Source organism: Scyliorhinus torazame, chromosome 5 (genome assembly GCF_047496885.1).
Source record: "Scyliorhinus torazame isolate Kashiwa2021f chromosome 5, sScyTor2.1, whole genome shotgun sequence".
Taxonomy (NCBI): Eukaryota; Metazoa; Chordata; class Chondrichthyes; order Carcharhiniformes; family Scyliorhinidae; genus Scyliorhinus; species Scyliorhinus torazame.
In genome coordinates this window covers 320302560-320318021 of record NC_092711.1, presented here as the reverse complement: position 1 = coordinate 320318021, position 15462 = coordinate 320302560, and the positions used below count along the sequence as shown (strand labels likewise).

Sequence of the window (15462 nt, the reverse complement as noted above, 5' to 3'; positions counted from 1 at the left end):
ACAGGGGCACACACACACACACACAGGCACACACACACACACAGAGGCACACACGCACACACACACACACAGAGGCACACATGCACACGCACACACACACACACAGGCACACACACACACAGGCACACACACACAGAGGCATACACACACACACACACACAGGCACACACATACACACACTGAGGCACACACACACAGAGGCACAGAGGCACACACACACACACACACAGAGGCGCACACACACACAGAGGCACACACACACAGAGGCACACACACAGGCACACACACACACACACAGAGGCGCACACACACACAGAGGCACACACACAGGCACACAGAGGCACACACACACAGAGGCACACTGACACAGAGGCACACACACACACACAGAGGCACACACACACACACACACACACAGAGGCACACACACACACACACACAGAGGCACACAGACACAGAGGCACACACACACACACACACACACACAGAGGCACACACACACACACACAGGCACACACACACACAGGCACGCGCACACACACACACACAGAGGCACGCGCACACACACACACACAATGTTCACCAAACTGGTGTCCTGCCAAATGAGGAGAATGATTCCTCCCTGGTTTTACTCCAGATTACAGACATTACTCCCTCACTCTCATCCCGGGTTGGAAAGCAGCGTGTAGACCTTGCAACAAAATAAAGATTTTTGTGCGGGGTTTAATCCAACCTGGTGTTTACACATTTTATTTCTGAGACAAGGTTGCCGCGGGTAAGGCAGCTGAGTGTCACTCTCTGAGAACAGCGTCTGGAGTCACTTGTGGAATTGGGCAGACAGGATGTCCCTGAAAGATGTATCAATAAAAACCAGGTGGGGTTCCAGTTGGGGAACGCAACGCACCAACTTTATGAACCTTAATTGTACAGTTTACCTGGACGGTGTTTGAACTCCCCTGGGCCACAGTGCCTGTCCTATCAGCCTTTGGGACTTTGTATCTTCCCGACAGTATTTTGTGCTGTCCTAACCTGGAGGGACGCAGCCTTTTCCCGTCTTATTTGCCCATTCAATCCAATAAAAGAGAACGTGGGAAAGCCGAGGTTTACCGAGTGAGCGCTGCTTCGCCAACCAAACTGGCAAACAGTCACAGGCGCCGATCAAACCAAAAGATTTTTTGCTGAGGCGCAAGCAATAGGCAATAAAAACAAATCCGAGTATTAGATTATCACTGCCCGGTAGCGTGCGGCTCAGGAAGCTCCACTTTCCCGTCTGGAAGCGGCTGGGACTGTGACCCTGACATTTGGAGGCATTTACTCGGCACAAACGACTAAATGAGAAAGCAAAATTTCGTCTTCAAAAACTTCACTGACATGCCTGTCCCTGCTCGTAACATTGAGGAAGGGGAAAGGGGGGGGGGGGGGGGGAAGAGGGAGAGATCTTCATCCTGCTAAACCTGTCCGAAGTGCAATTGAGTGATTGACCTCCTGTGGCCACTGGTCACTGTCTGGGGTTAGCAGACCCCTGCTGTCCTTTCTGTTCAGTAAGAAGTCTTACACCAGGTTAAAGTCCAACAGGTTTGTTTCAAATCACTAGCTTTCGGAGCACTGCTCCTTCCTCAGGTGGAGCTCCGAAAGCTAGTGATTCGAAACAAACCTGTTGAACTTTAACCTGGTGTTGTAAGACTTCTTACTGTGCTCACCCCAGTCCAACGCCGGCATCTCCACATCAGGGCCGGGATTCTCCCCCTACCCGGCGGGGCGGGGGGGGGTTCCGGCGTAACGGAGTGGCGGGAACCACTCCGGCGTGGCGCCGCCCCAAAGGGGCGGAATTCTCCGCATCTTTAAGGGCCAAGCCCTCACCGTGAGGGGCGAGGCCCGCGCCGGAGCGGTTTCCGCTCCGCCGGCTGGCGGGAAAGGCCTTTGGTGCCCCGCCAGTCGGCGCCGAAAGAACTTCGCCGGGCGACACATGCGCGGGAGCGTCAGCGGCCGCTCACGGCATCCCCGCGCATGCGCAGTGGAGGGGGGCTCTTCCGCCTCCGCCATAGTGGAGACCGTGGCGAAGGCGGATGAAAAAGAGTGTCCCCACAGCACAGGCCCGCCCGCCGGTCGGTGGGCCCCAATCGCGAGCCAGGCCACCGTGGGGGCACCCCCCCCCCCCCCCCCGTGGGGGCACCCCCCCCCCCCCCGGGGCCCGCCCACGTCGTCTGCTCCCGCCGGTACGATAAGTGGTTCGATCCATGCCGGCTGGCGAGGGTTGACAGCGGCGGGACTTCGGCCAATCGCGGGCCGGTGAATCGCCGGGGAGAGCCCGCCGACCGGCGCGATTCCCATCCCCCCACCCAGGCGGAGAATCGCCGGGAGCTGCCGTGAATCCCGCCCCCGCCGTGTCCCGAATTCTCCGCCATCAGAGATTCGGCGGGGGCGGGAATCGCGCCACGCCGGTGAGCGGGCTCCCCCCGGCGATTCTCCAGTCCGCGATGGGCCGAAGTCCCGCCGCTGTCAACCAGCCGGCGTGGATTGAACCACCTACCTTACCGGCGGGAGCAGGCGGCGCGGGCGGGCTCTGGGGTCCTAGGGGGAGCGTGGGGCGATCTGGCCCCGGGGGGTGCCCCCACGGTGGCCTGGCCCACGATCGGGGCCCGTCGATCGGCGGGTGGGCCTGTGCCGTGGGGGCACTCTTTTCCTTCCGCCTTCGCCATGGTCTTCACTATGGCGGAGGCAGAAGAGACCCCCTCCCCTGCGCATGCGCGGGGATGCCGTGAGGAGCCGCTGACGCTCCCGCGCATGCGTCGCCCGGCGAAGTCCTTTCGGCGCCGGATGGCGGGGCACCAAAGGCCTTTCCCGCCAGCCGGCGGAGCCCGGAAACCGCTCCGGCGCGGTCCTAGCCCCTCAAGGTGAGGGCTCGGCCCCGAAAGGTGCGGAGAATTCCGCACTTTTGGGGCGGCGCGACGCCATTCGTGAGGTGGGGGTGGGGGTCGGTGAGGGGGTGGGAGTGGGGGCAAATCCCAGTAGTTCCAGGCCTGTCTGCTCACAGGATTGGGGGTTCTGACACATCCAACATGTGTATCAGTTGCTGGTCAGAGTGTCCCTGGCGGTTAGTCCATCCTCAGATGATCATCCAGTGTCCAGTTTGTTCACTAGATGCTCCTGTACCGGCTGATAACTGGTCACCATCGATTTAAATTGGATTAGCCTCTTGTGAAATACCCAATGTTGATTTGGGGCACAGAGATTAAATATATCATCCGGGATATTGTGTGTGTGAGTGTGTTTGTGGGGGTGGGGGGAGGTGTAGACAAGGACTGAATACTGTGTGAGTGTGTGTGAGAGATTGTGTAAGGAGGGTTCGAGATGGGCTGATTATTGTGTTTGCACAAGTCTATGTATTTTTGTGTGTGAGTGAGGGAGACAGATGGACATGGGCTGATTACGTGAGCGTGTACGTGTGTGTGTGAAGGGGTATGGACATGGGCTGATTACTGGGTGTGTCTGTGTACGTGTGCGAGTGTGAGTGAGTGAGTGTGTGTGAGTTTGTGAGTGTGTGTTGTGAGTGTGTGTTGTAACTGTGTGAGAGTGTGTGAGTGCGTGTATGCGTGTGTGAGTGTGTGTGTGAGTGAGTGTGTGAGTGCATGAGCATGTGTGTGCGAGTGTGAGTGCGTATGAGTGTGTGAGTGAGAGAATGAGAGTGTGTGTGAGAGTGTGAGTGTTAGAGAGAGTGCGAGTGTGCACAAGTGTGTGTGCGTCTGTGTGAGTGTGAGTGCATCAGTGTGAATGCACGAGTGTGAGTTCGTAAGTGTATGTGCGTGAATGCCTGAGTGTGTGCCTGTGTGCGAGTGTGTGAGTGTGAGTGTGTGTGTGTGTGTGTGAATGTGAGTGTGAGTGTGAGTTTTTGAGGTCAGAAAATCAAAGTTATGAATTTTGGAGCCTGGACTGTGCGAACCGTCATGGGTAATGAGTAAAACAATCAACCCGAAAGGAGAACTGTCCTTGCTACCATGAACTCAGGCACTTCAATATTGACATCACTGCCCTGCAATAGACCCAAAGAGCAAGTGAAGGGCAGCTGAGGGAAGATGGCCGTGGTTACACCTTTTTCTGGAGAGGAAAATAGGAAGATCAGCCCAGGATGCATGGAATTGGATTCACCATCAAGAACAAATTCACCAATCAACTCTCTGTTGCCATCAATGAGTGCCTCAAGTCTACAGCTTGCCAACAACCGCAGGCAATGGTCGGGAGTGCTCACGCCCCAACTCTTGGTGCCAATGATGAATCCAAAGAAGGCTTTTACTCTACTCTGGACACCGGAGTCACCAACGTTCCGAAGGAACACAAGATTATCCTACTTCATCGTCAGGGTTGGAAAGGACTCCCAAATCTGGAAAGGAACCATTGGATAGGAAGAAGGTGGGCATTGCAACTCCCAACAGGGTTTCCCAGCTCGCCAAATGCACAGGACGGCAGCTTGTCATCACCAACACACTGTTCTGCCAAAAAGACAAGTACAAGACTTCTTGGAGACATCCACGATCACAGCCCCGACACACGATCAACTTCAACATCGTCCAATTCCAAGGCCAAAAGGATGTCCCCATCAACAAATGCGATGACCAGTGCAGATCACTGCTAGACTGACCACCACTTCATTCGCTCCTCTGTGTCCATCAAACTCCACCAGTAGCAGCGGAGGATGAAGAAACGGCTCAGAAAAAAGATCAACATTAACCAGCTTCAAGAGCCAAGCGTGCCAGTGACCTTCCAGCAGTGTCCTCTCCAAAGTGTCCATTCTAATGGGTGGAGGAAAACGGGAAAGAGCTGAACATATAGGAACATAGAGTCAGGATTAGGCCCTTCAGCCCCTTGAGCCTGTTGCACCAGACGGCACTGTAGCACAGTGGTTAGCACAGTTGTTTCACAGCTCCAGGGTCCCAGGTTCAATTCCCGGCTTGGGTCATTGTCTGCACGTTCTCCCCGTGTCTGCGTGGGTTTCCTCCGGGTGCTCCGGTTTCCTCCCACAGTCCAAAGATGTGCGGGTTAGGTGGACTGGCCATGCTAAATTGTCCTTAGTGTCCAAAAAGGTTAGGTAGGGTTATTGGGTTACGGGGATGGGGTGGAGGTGTGGGCTTGGGTGGGGTGCTCTTTCCAGGGGCCGGTGCGAACTCGATGGGCTGAATGGCCTCCTTCTGCACTGTAAATTCTATGTCTATGTCGATGTCTACCATTCAATTACACCATGGCTGACCTGTGACCTAACTCCATATACCTGCCTTTGGCTCATATCCTTTTATATCTTTGCTCAACAAAAATCTATCTATCTAAAATTAACAACTGTTCTAGCTTAAACTGCTGTTTGTGGGAGAGTTCCAAACCTGTACCACCCTTTGGGTGAAGAAGCTCTTCCTGGCATCTCTCCTGAATGGTTTAGCCCTCATTTTTAGAACTGTGCCCCCTAGAATCTCCAACCAGGGGAAATAGTATCTTTATCTCCCTGTCTTTCCCTGTTAATGTCTTGATCTCAATCAGATCACCCTTTAACTTTCTAAATTGTGATGAAAACAGGCCAGTTGTGGAATTCTGGTATCATTTTTATAAACCTTCCTCCAAGCCCAAAATATCCTTCCTGAGGTGCGGTGCCCAGATCGGCTCACAGTGACTCCAAGTGGGGTCTAACCAGGGTTTTGTATAGCTGCAGCATAACCCCTGTGTCTTCATACTCCAATCCTCTGGATATAAAGGCTGGCATAGGCTTTGAAAGCAGACCAAGGCAGGCCAGCAGCACGGTTCAATTCCCGTACCAGCCACCCCGAACAGGCGCCGGAATGTGGCGACTAGGGGCTTTTCACAGTAACTTCATTTGAAGCCTACTTGTGACAATAAGCGATTTTCATTCATTGTTGATTATTTTCTGCACATGGTCCTGGCATTTTAAGGATCTATGCACCTGGACCCCAAGTCTCTTTGAACATCCACTGTACCCAACCTCTTTTCATTTAGAAAGTACTCTGCTCTAGCCTTTTTTGGTCCAAAATGGATAACCTCACACTTGCTTACATTGAATTCCATCTGCCCCAATTCGGACCTATCACCTAGTCTGTCAATATCTCCTTGCAATGTTATGCTCTCATCTGGACCAGTCATTTTTAAACTCAAGTTCGTGACTCGTGGGTGGGTCGCGGGCAGGTATCGGAGGGCAGTGGGGCCATTGGTCGCAGCAATCCCGATCGCGGGAAGAAGTGCCCAATGGCCACGAACGGCTTTCAGAATGCCGGTTGTTCCGCGCATGTGCGGCCCCTCAGCAGTGCGCAGGCCCAGAGCCCTGCGAGGTGGCAGAGAGTAGGTCACGCACCCCGTACCCATGTGCTCTGGGTGTGAGAGAGATTCCTCAATTTTGTAGATGCCAGCAGTGCTGGTGAGAGCTCTAGGGCCTCTGATGAACAACCTATTAAAAAGAAACTGAATTCAGGAACAATGCAGCATAAAGAAGTTTTCTTGATGTATGGGGTTATTAATTGTGCCAATGCAAAGCCCATGTGTGTTATTTGCAGGGAAGCACTGGCAAATGAAAGATTAAAACCCTCAAAACTTCAAAGGCGTTTGAGGACTAAGCATGGCGAGTTCAAGGACAAACCTTTTGACTGTTTTTCAACGGATGCAGCGAGAACTTAAATCATCAGCTGAAGTCCTCAGCAGAAATGTAACACTGAATGACAAAGCAAGTGAGATCGTGAGGACAGAACAAACTCACCTGTTGCATTAAAGGTAAGCAAACATGGTGAGTGGTGAAGTTTGGGCGGCGTGGGCATGAAGTTTGGCTGGTGCGAGTCGCAAAGGTCAGCCGGCGTGTGTCACAAAGGTCAGCCGGCGTCAGTTGCAGAGGTTGGTCGGCGTGGGTCGCCAAGGTCGGCCGGCATGGGTCGCAAAGGTCAGCCGGCGTGGGTCGCAAAGGTCGGCCGGCGTGGGTCGCAAAGGTCGGCCGGCGTGGGTCGCAAAGGTCGGCCGGCATGGGTCGCAAAGGTCGGCCGGCGTGGGTCGCAAAGGTCGGCCGGCATGGGTCGCAAAGGTCGGCCGGCGTGGGTCGCCAAGGTCGGCCGGCATGGGTCGCAAAGGTCGGCCGGCGTGGATCGCAAAGGTCGGCCGGCGTGGGTCGCCAAGGTCGGCCGGCATGGGTCGCAAAGGTCAGCCGACGTGGGTCGCAAAGGTCGGCCGGCGTGGGTCGCAAAGGTCGGCCGGCATGGGTCGCAAAGGTCGGCCGGCGTGGATCGCAAAGGTCGGCCGGCGTGGGTCGCCAAGGTCGGCCGGCATGGGTCGCAAAGGTCAGCCGACGTGGGTCGCAAAGGTCGGCCGGCGTGGGTCGCAAAGGTCAGCCGGCATGCATCGCAAATGATGGCCGGTGGGTAAAAATGGGTCCCGGGCAAAAATATTTAAAAAGCATTCAGCTAGACTATCTACAATACCACCTAACTTTGTATCATCAGCAATTTTGGATATATGACTTTCGATGCCATAATCCAAGTCATTAATAAATAATGTGAATAATTGAGGCCCCAACACAGATCCCTGTGGTACACCACAGGTCACCTCCTGCCAATTACTGTAATTATCCATTATCCCCTCTCTCTGTCGCCTGCCACTCAACCAATTTCCTAACCATGTCAATAACTCGCCCTCCACTCCGTGGACCTCCACCTTAGTTAACAGTCTCTTATGGGAGACCTTATTAAATGTCTTCTGGAAGCCCATTTAAATAACATCCATAGACATTCCCCTGTCCACTACCTTTGTTACATTTGCAAAAACGTCAATGAGACTTGTCAGGCATGACCTTCCCTTCATGATTCCATGCTAGCTCTCCCTGATCGACCAAACTTTTTCGAAGTGTTCAGTTCCCCCATCCCTGATTACAAGAACTAGGAGCAGGAGTAGGTCATCTGGACCTTCGAGCCTGCCGGCCATTTAATAAGATCCTGGCTGATCTTTTTGTGGACTCAGCTCTACTTACCCTCCCGCCACTTACCTCTTATTCTTTTACTATTCAAAAATCTATCTACCTTTGCCTTAAAAATATTTAACGAGGTAACCCCAACTGCCTCACTGGGCAGGGAATTCCAGATTCACAACCCTTTGGGTGAAGAAGTTCCTCCTCAACTCAGTCCTAAATCTGTTCCCCCTTATTTTGAGGCTTTGCCCCCCTAGTTCTAGTTTCACCCACCTCCCTGCTTCTATCCTATCTATTCCCTTCATAATTTTATATGCTTCTATAAGATCCCCCCTCATTCTTCTAAATTCCAATGAGTATAGTCCCAGTCTACTTAGTCTCTCCTCATAAGCTAACCCTCTCAACTCCGGAATCAACCTGGTGAATCTCCTCTGCACCCCCTCCAGTGCCAGTACATCCTTTCTCAAGTAAGGAGACCAAAACTGTACACAGTACTCCAGGTGTAGCCTCACCAGCACCCTATACAGCTGCAACATAGCCTCCCTGCTTTTAAACTCCATCCCTCGAGCAATGAAGGACAAAATTCCATTTGCCTTTTTAATTACCTGCTGCACCTGCAAACCAACTTTTTGGATTCATGCACAAGGACACCCAGGTCCCTCTGCACAGCAGCATGCTGCAATTCTTTACTATTTAAGTAATTGTCCATTTTGCTGTTATTCCAGCAAAATGGATGACCTCACATTTATCAACATTGAACTTCATCTGCCAGACCCTTGCTCACTCACTTAAACTATCTATATCCCTCTGCAGACATTCAGGGACCTCTGCACACTTGGCTCCACCACTTATCTTAGTGTCATCTGCAAACTTTGACACATTACACTTGGTCCCCAACTCCAGACCATCTATGTAAATTGTGAACAATTGCAGACCCAACACTGATCCCTGAGACACACTACCAGCCACTGATCGCCAACCAGAAAAACACCCATTTACCCCAATCTCTGCTTTCTGTCAGTTAACCAATCCTCTATCCATGCTAATACATTACCATAACGCCATGCGCCTTTATCTTATGCAGCAACCTTTTGTGCGGCAACATGTCGAATGCCTTCTGGAAATCCAGATACGCCACATCCACCGGTTCCCCATTGTCCACTGAGCTCATAATGTCCTCAAAGAATTCCAATAAATTAGTTAAACATGACCTGCCTTTCATGAACTCATGCTGCGTTTGCCCAATGGGACAATTTCTATCCAGATTATAGGGTCCAGAAACTTCTCCACCACAGATATTAGGCTAACAGGTCTGTAAATCCCTGGTTTCTCCCTTTCCCCCTTCTTAAAAGTGGGGTGACATGTGCAATTTTCCAATCCAGAGGGACTATTTCTGAATCTAGGGAACTCTGGAAGATTATATTGAGGGCATCTACAAAGTGCTTCTTTACTTCCTTGAACACCGTTGGATGGAAACTGTCAGATCCTCTGGATTTGTCACTCGTTAGTTCCATGAATTTCCGAGTTAGGGATGCTGTACTAACGTTAATTGTATTAAGTCCCTGTCTTTTATCGACTTTTAATTTTTGGGGGACTTCTGGCAAGTTATCCCCCCTCGCAACAGTAAATACTGCTGGAAAGTAATTGCTCGCCATGCCTGCCATTCCCCATTATCAATGGCAATATCTCCTTTTTCAGCTTTTAGTGGGCCGACATTGCTCTTCACCACCACTTTTCCCTTTTATAACTAAAATATTTCTTCTAACTGATTGGATAGTCAGAGGCTTTTCCCCAGGGTAGAGGGGTCAATTACTAGGGGGCATAGGTTTAAGGTGAGAGGGGCAAAGTTTAGAGTAGATGTACGAGGCAAGTTTTTTACGCAGAGGGTAGTGGGTGCCTGGAACTCACTACCGGAGGAGGTAGTGGAGGCAGGGACGATAGGGACATTTAAGGGGCATCTTGACAAATATATGAATAGGATGGGAATAGAAGGATACGGACCCAGGAAGTGTAGAAGATTGTAGTTTAGTCGGGCAGTATGGTCGGCACGGGCTTGGAGGGCCGAAGGGCCTGTTCCTGTGCTGTACATTTCTTTGTTCTTTGTTCTTTGTTCATGTCTCTTGCAATACAATCATCATCTCAACCATCGGCTACAAGACCAGGAAACAACAAGACTGGTTTGACAAGAAGGACCACACCATCCACGGCCTCATTGTCATGAAGAGGAAAGCTCTCCGTGTCTGGCAAAACAACAGAACCAGCAAAGCAAATAGGAGAGCTCATCAATCAGCCAAGGCGGAGGTTCAAGTTGAACTAGGGAAATCAAGAGCCAATGTTGGACTGAGGAAGCAAAGGAGCTGCAACTCCGCGTTGACAAGCTTGACATCCAGGACAATATACGACCCTGGGCCTCAAACCGGTGCAGAGTAAGGACGGAACCCTCTTGAGGGACAGTGAAAACATTGGCCTTCGATGGAGAGAACATTTCAAAGAACTCCTAAACCTTAATACAACCATAGACTAGGAAATCCCCCAACTCCCCATCAATGACGATCTTGCACACCCACCAAATATGGATGAAGTTGAAGCCACCATTAAACACATGAAGAATGGAAAAGCCTCAGAAGTGGACGGAATCCCAGCGGAGATTTTCAAACTTGGAGAAAAAAGATCACCTGTCATCTCCACCAGCTGTTGCTGAACGTCTGGGACAGAGAAGAAATTACTGCCGATCTCAGGGATGCCGTCATCACCACCATCTTCAAGGAAGGAGACAAAGTAGACTAAAGGGACAACCGTGCAATTACTTTAATCTCCATCCATTGGTTAATCATTTCTCTAGTTCAACTTGAACCTCCCCCTTGGCTGATTGAGGAGCTCTCCTCTTTGCCTTGCTGGTTATGTTGTTTCACCTGATGCAGAAAATCTTTGCTCGAATCCTCACCAACCGCCTTCTCCCAGGCTCCGAAGGCATCCTTCTGGAAAGCCAATGTGGTTTCCGGCCAAACCATGGAACAGTGGACATGGTTTTCACTATTCTGCAATTTGAAGATAAATGCCAGGAACAACATCAATCACTCTACATTGCATTCATCAATCTGACCAAGGCTTTTGACTCAGTCAATCGAGATGTTCTCTGGAAGACCCTGTCAAAGGCCAGCTGTCCAGAGATATTCATAAACACCCTCCAACTCTTCCATGGCAAGATCCCAGCGACAGTCCCCACCAACAGAAATAAGGCAGAAATCTTTGAGGTCAAGAATGGAGTCAAGCAGGATGTGTCTTCACCCCCCGGAAGCAAACCGAAGAATCAGTCTTAGCCTCAACCTCGAGAAAACTCAAGTCCTTTATCAACCCATCCCAGGGCAAGATTCGGTCTCTCCCTCCATCAAGATCAACGGAGAAACCCGACCAAACATGGAACATTTCCCCTACTTGGAGAACCACCTCTCCTCTAAGGCTGACATCATTGCGGAGATCCTACATGGTATCCAACCTGTGAACACCGCCTTCAGACACCCAAGGACGAGAGTTTTTGATGGCTGTGACACCCGTGCTGACACATAGATCCTCGTGCACAAGGCAGTTGCCCTCCCAGCTCTGATACACAGCTCAGAAACTTGGACTATGTACAGAGGCCACCTCAAGGTCCTGGAGAAATATCATCAACATTGTCTGAGACGGATTCTCCGCTTCAGCTGGGAGGGCAAGACTGATAATGTCAGCATCCTTGAAGGAGCCACGAGCAGCAGTATTGAGCATCCAAAATCAACCCCACTGGGTCAGTCATTTGCCTTTGAGGTCAGAGCCCTGACTGCCAAAGCAAATCTTCCTTGCCCAGCTCAAGGAAGGCTTCCGAAGAAGAGGATGGCAAAGGAAGCGTTTCACTGTCACCCTGAAGACTTATCTCAAGAAATGCAACATAAACGTCACCATCTGGGAGACCCGTGCTCAGATAATACCTACTTGGAGGAACGTCTTGATTGAAGGGACACAATTCTTCAAGGTCACCCAACAGGAGGCTGGAAAAGGAGCTTCAGAAAGAAATAGTAGCGATGTCGAGTCCAAGGGCCGATCCCACCTCCCGGAAACACCTCGTGTGCAGTCGAACGTAGAGCTCTAGGATCGAACTCACCAGCCACGCAAGAACCCAGAGAGACCATGACCAGTAACATAAAGTTTCTTAAGTGGACAATCATACTCATTAGCGAGTGATCCCCGAAGAAAAGGAGTGTGTGTGTGTGGTGGTGGTGGGGGGGATGAATATGGGCTGATTACTGTGTGTGTATATATGCCATGATGTGGAGATGCCGGCGTTGGACTGGGGTGAGCACGGTAAGAAGTCTTACAACACCAGGTTAAAGTTCAACAGGATTGTTTCTGATCACTAGCTTTCGGAGCACTGCTCCTTCACCTGAGTAAGGAGCAGCGCTCCGAAAGCTAGTGATTTGAAACAAACCTGTTGGACTTTAACCTGGTGTTGTAAGACTTCTTACTGTATATATGGGTGTGTGTGTGTGTGTGGGGGGGGGGGGACATGGATTAATTACTGTGTGTGTGTTATGGAGGCTTTACACTTGTAGCTGCCGTTTTGTAAAGAGAAATACACCTTCTTCAAATCAATACTTGGGCAGGAGGTTTCTGGGCATGTTGGGAAGACGATGTGCTGTAAAGTCTTTGTCCATTTTCAGACTAAACTAGCTGGAAGCTGTTACAGCTGTCGAACGCGCACATCAGCCAGAGACTAATGGGAAGTGGCAGAGGAATAATGAAGTGAAAAAAGGTATTTATTCACCATCAAGTGTTGCGGCAACATCTTTAAGTGGCGTGTTACAGAGACAGCTCCCTTGTTCACACGCGGGAGCTACCTGTTAATCCACTATTTTAGCCTCTCTGTATTCAGAGGCCGTTAAACAAGGCTGACTCCAGCCTCCTCCATAAACCGATCGGAGAGACATTGCACTTTGTGCGGTTTAAATCTCCAGCCTTATTTTATAGAAAGGCAACACTTCAACTATCGAATTACTAACGAAAGAGGTTCGACGCTAATTAAAAGTCCAAAGTTGGGATAAGTCAACCAAGGAAAATAAAAATAAATCTGAATTAGTCAGACCGGCTATTTTCAGTGATATAAATAAATAATGGACCGTGTTGACATTAGCAGCAAGCGAGCTCCAAGTCAGAGCGCTCATTAGAAATGACAATTCCTCTCCCTCAAGAGCCCAACCTGCTGTATTAGGAATGATTTTAGTGGCGGGAAGTTATCCGGGGGATGGTTTTATTTTTAAATAAACAATCTGGGAAAATAAAAATGTTGATGGAACTGATTGGCAATGTGAACAGGAATCAGAGGCGGCAATGGCGAAGCTCTTTGCCTGGGTGTCCGGGACTGGGGGCTGGATTGTGGAGCATTCATCAATGTCACAATGATGCAGGGACACTGCAACTTATCTCAGGCACCGCGTGTCCCGCATATCAGTGCAATCTCACCTGCGCTACCTGCTCGGTTTATTTTACAAGCGGCTCCCAGGCACGGAACTCGCTGTGAAGTAGGGCAGTGTTCACACCCAGAGTGCTGGCTTTCACACACCAGCAGCCTGAACTGGGCAAGTGTTCACAAACTGCAGTCCCGCCCCCAAACTAAAGATTTTGTTGTTTTTGCCACAAAGTCAGAAGATGCCACTTCACATCAGAAGGAGCTTTCTTGCCAAACCCTCCAGCTTGTTTCAATGAAGGCGAGTCGGCCTCATGTTTGATCCGCAGTTTTCAAGGGGGGGGGGGGGGATAAACAACCTTTTCTCAAACAAAGCCCAGAGTGTCATACCTGTGAGATCACCTCCTCCTCCTGCCGGAGTCTGCAGCGAGAGAACACTTCCCTCAAAGTCCTGAGCCAGCAAATCCAATCCCAAATGGAAGTGGAGCAAGGCTCTTCCCGTCAGGAAGCAGTGTGGGATTTTCCTGGGACCACTGGCAGGTGTGTCTGCTGCTGATGCGCTTTGCAAACCTGCCCGGCAGCTGGTATTTATTTGTTCTTTTCTTTTTTTTCCCACTTTGTGCTGAGCGCCTGAGCTGATCGTGGAACTGCCCCCGAGTCAGGACCGGCCCCCCCCCCGGCAGCTCACACACCGGAGCTCAGCTCCGGCTATTTTTAAGGACACTGGATCCCTCTCAGAAAGCGTCTTGACTTGTAAATGGCCCAGGGACCGAGAGGAGCAGCAGCTGTCAAGATCACCTTACACACCGTCCCTGGAGGAGTGAGAGACAGGGGCCAGCCCACCGCACACAACTTGACAACCTTGTTGCTCTTGTTTTACCCCTTTTAAAATAAATAATCGAAACTGAAACCAATTAATTGCTTCCCTGATTGTATTTAATTGGCGCTTCCCCGCCTTCACACACAGCAGCAAGGCACGGAGCTCTGTGTTATGTATTCCAGCAATTGGAAATAATAGCTGTGCTATAGTTTTAATTTTTAGCAAGTTATTTTTCCAGTACTGCTTCCATTTCTCTGCGGATCTCGCATGGAGATACCGAGATATATTGTGGGGGTGAGCAGTGGCTCCCGTGAGGTGACCTCCCCAATGTCATTGGCGTTGCTCCCAGTCACTGAACCATAAGACTCGGTTATTGCCGATGTGGAACTGTGTCCAGCTCCGTCTCAAAGCCTGTGGTAAACCACAGTGTTCTGATATTAGGGGTTGTACGGTAGAACCTGCAGTACAGGTTCACCTGTAGCCCCTGCAGGCTAGCTCCGCCCAGGAGGCGGTGTAAAAATATGCGTGGCCTCCAGCTCACAGCCATTTCGTCAGCTGCTGTGGGAGGCCACACATCTGGGGCGAAATTCTCCCGAAACGGCGCGATGTCCGCTGACTGGCGCCCAAAATGCCAATCAGACGGGCATCGCACCGGCCCAAAGGTGCAGAATGCTCTGCATCTTTGGGGGCCGAGCCCCAACATTGAGGGGCTAGGCCGGCGCCGGAGGAATTTCCGCCCCGCCAGCTGGCGGAAACGGCCTTTGTTGCCCCGCCAGCTGGCGCGGAAATGACATCCCCGTGCGGCGCATGCGCGGGAGCGTCAGCGGCCGCTGACAGTTTCCAACGCATGCGCAGTGGAGGGAGTCTCTTCCGCCTCCGCCATGGTGGAGGCGGAGGCGGAAGGGAAAGAGTGCCCCCATGGCACAGGCCCGCCCGCGGATCGGTGGGCCCCGATCACGGGCCAGGCCACCCTGGGGGCACCCCCCAGGGCCAGATCGGCCCGCGCCCCCCCCCAGGACCCCGGAGCCCGCCCACGCCGCCTTGTCCCGCCGTTCAAAAGGTGGTTTAATCCACGCCGGCGGGACAGGCAATTTATCGGCGGGACTTCGGCCCATCCGGGCTGGAGAATCGAGCGGGGGGGCCCGCCAACCGGCACGGCGCGATTCCCGCCCCCGCCGAATCTCCGGTGCCGGAGACTTCGGCAACTGGCGGGGGCAGGATTCACGCCAGCCCCCAGCGATTCTTCGACCCGGCGGGGGGTGGGAGAATGAC

The 15462-nt window shown here is 51.7% G+C and overlaps 1 protein-coding gene across 2 annotated transcripts in view; it reads right to left on the bottom strand.

The window, feature by feature from the left end:
• The window catches only part of LOC140421317 (fibroblast growth factor 13-like), an 818086-nt gene extending 803949 nt beyond the window's left edge, over window positions 1–14137 (bottom strand). The window contains exon 1 of one of the 2 annotated variants that reach the window (XM_072505962.1): window positions 13761–14137. The gene's annotated coding sequence lies outside the window, so the exon portion shown is untranslated. The remainder of the gene's footprint in view (window positions 1–13760) is intronic. The other variant, XM_072505965.1, reaches the window with a different exon arrangement.
• Window positions 14138–15462: the final 1325 nt, after the last annotated feature.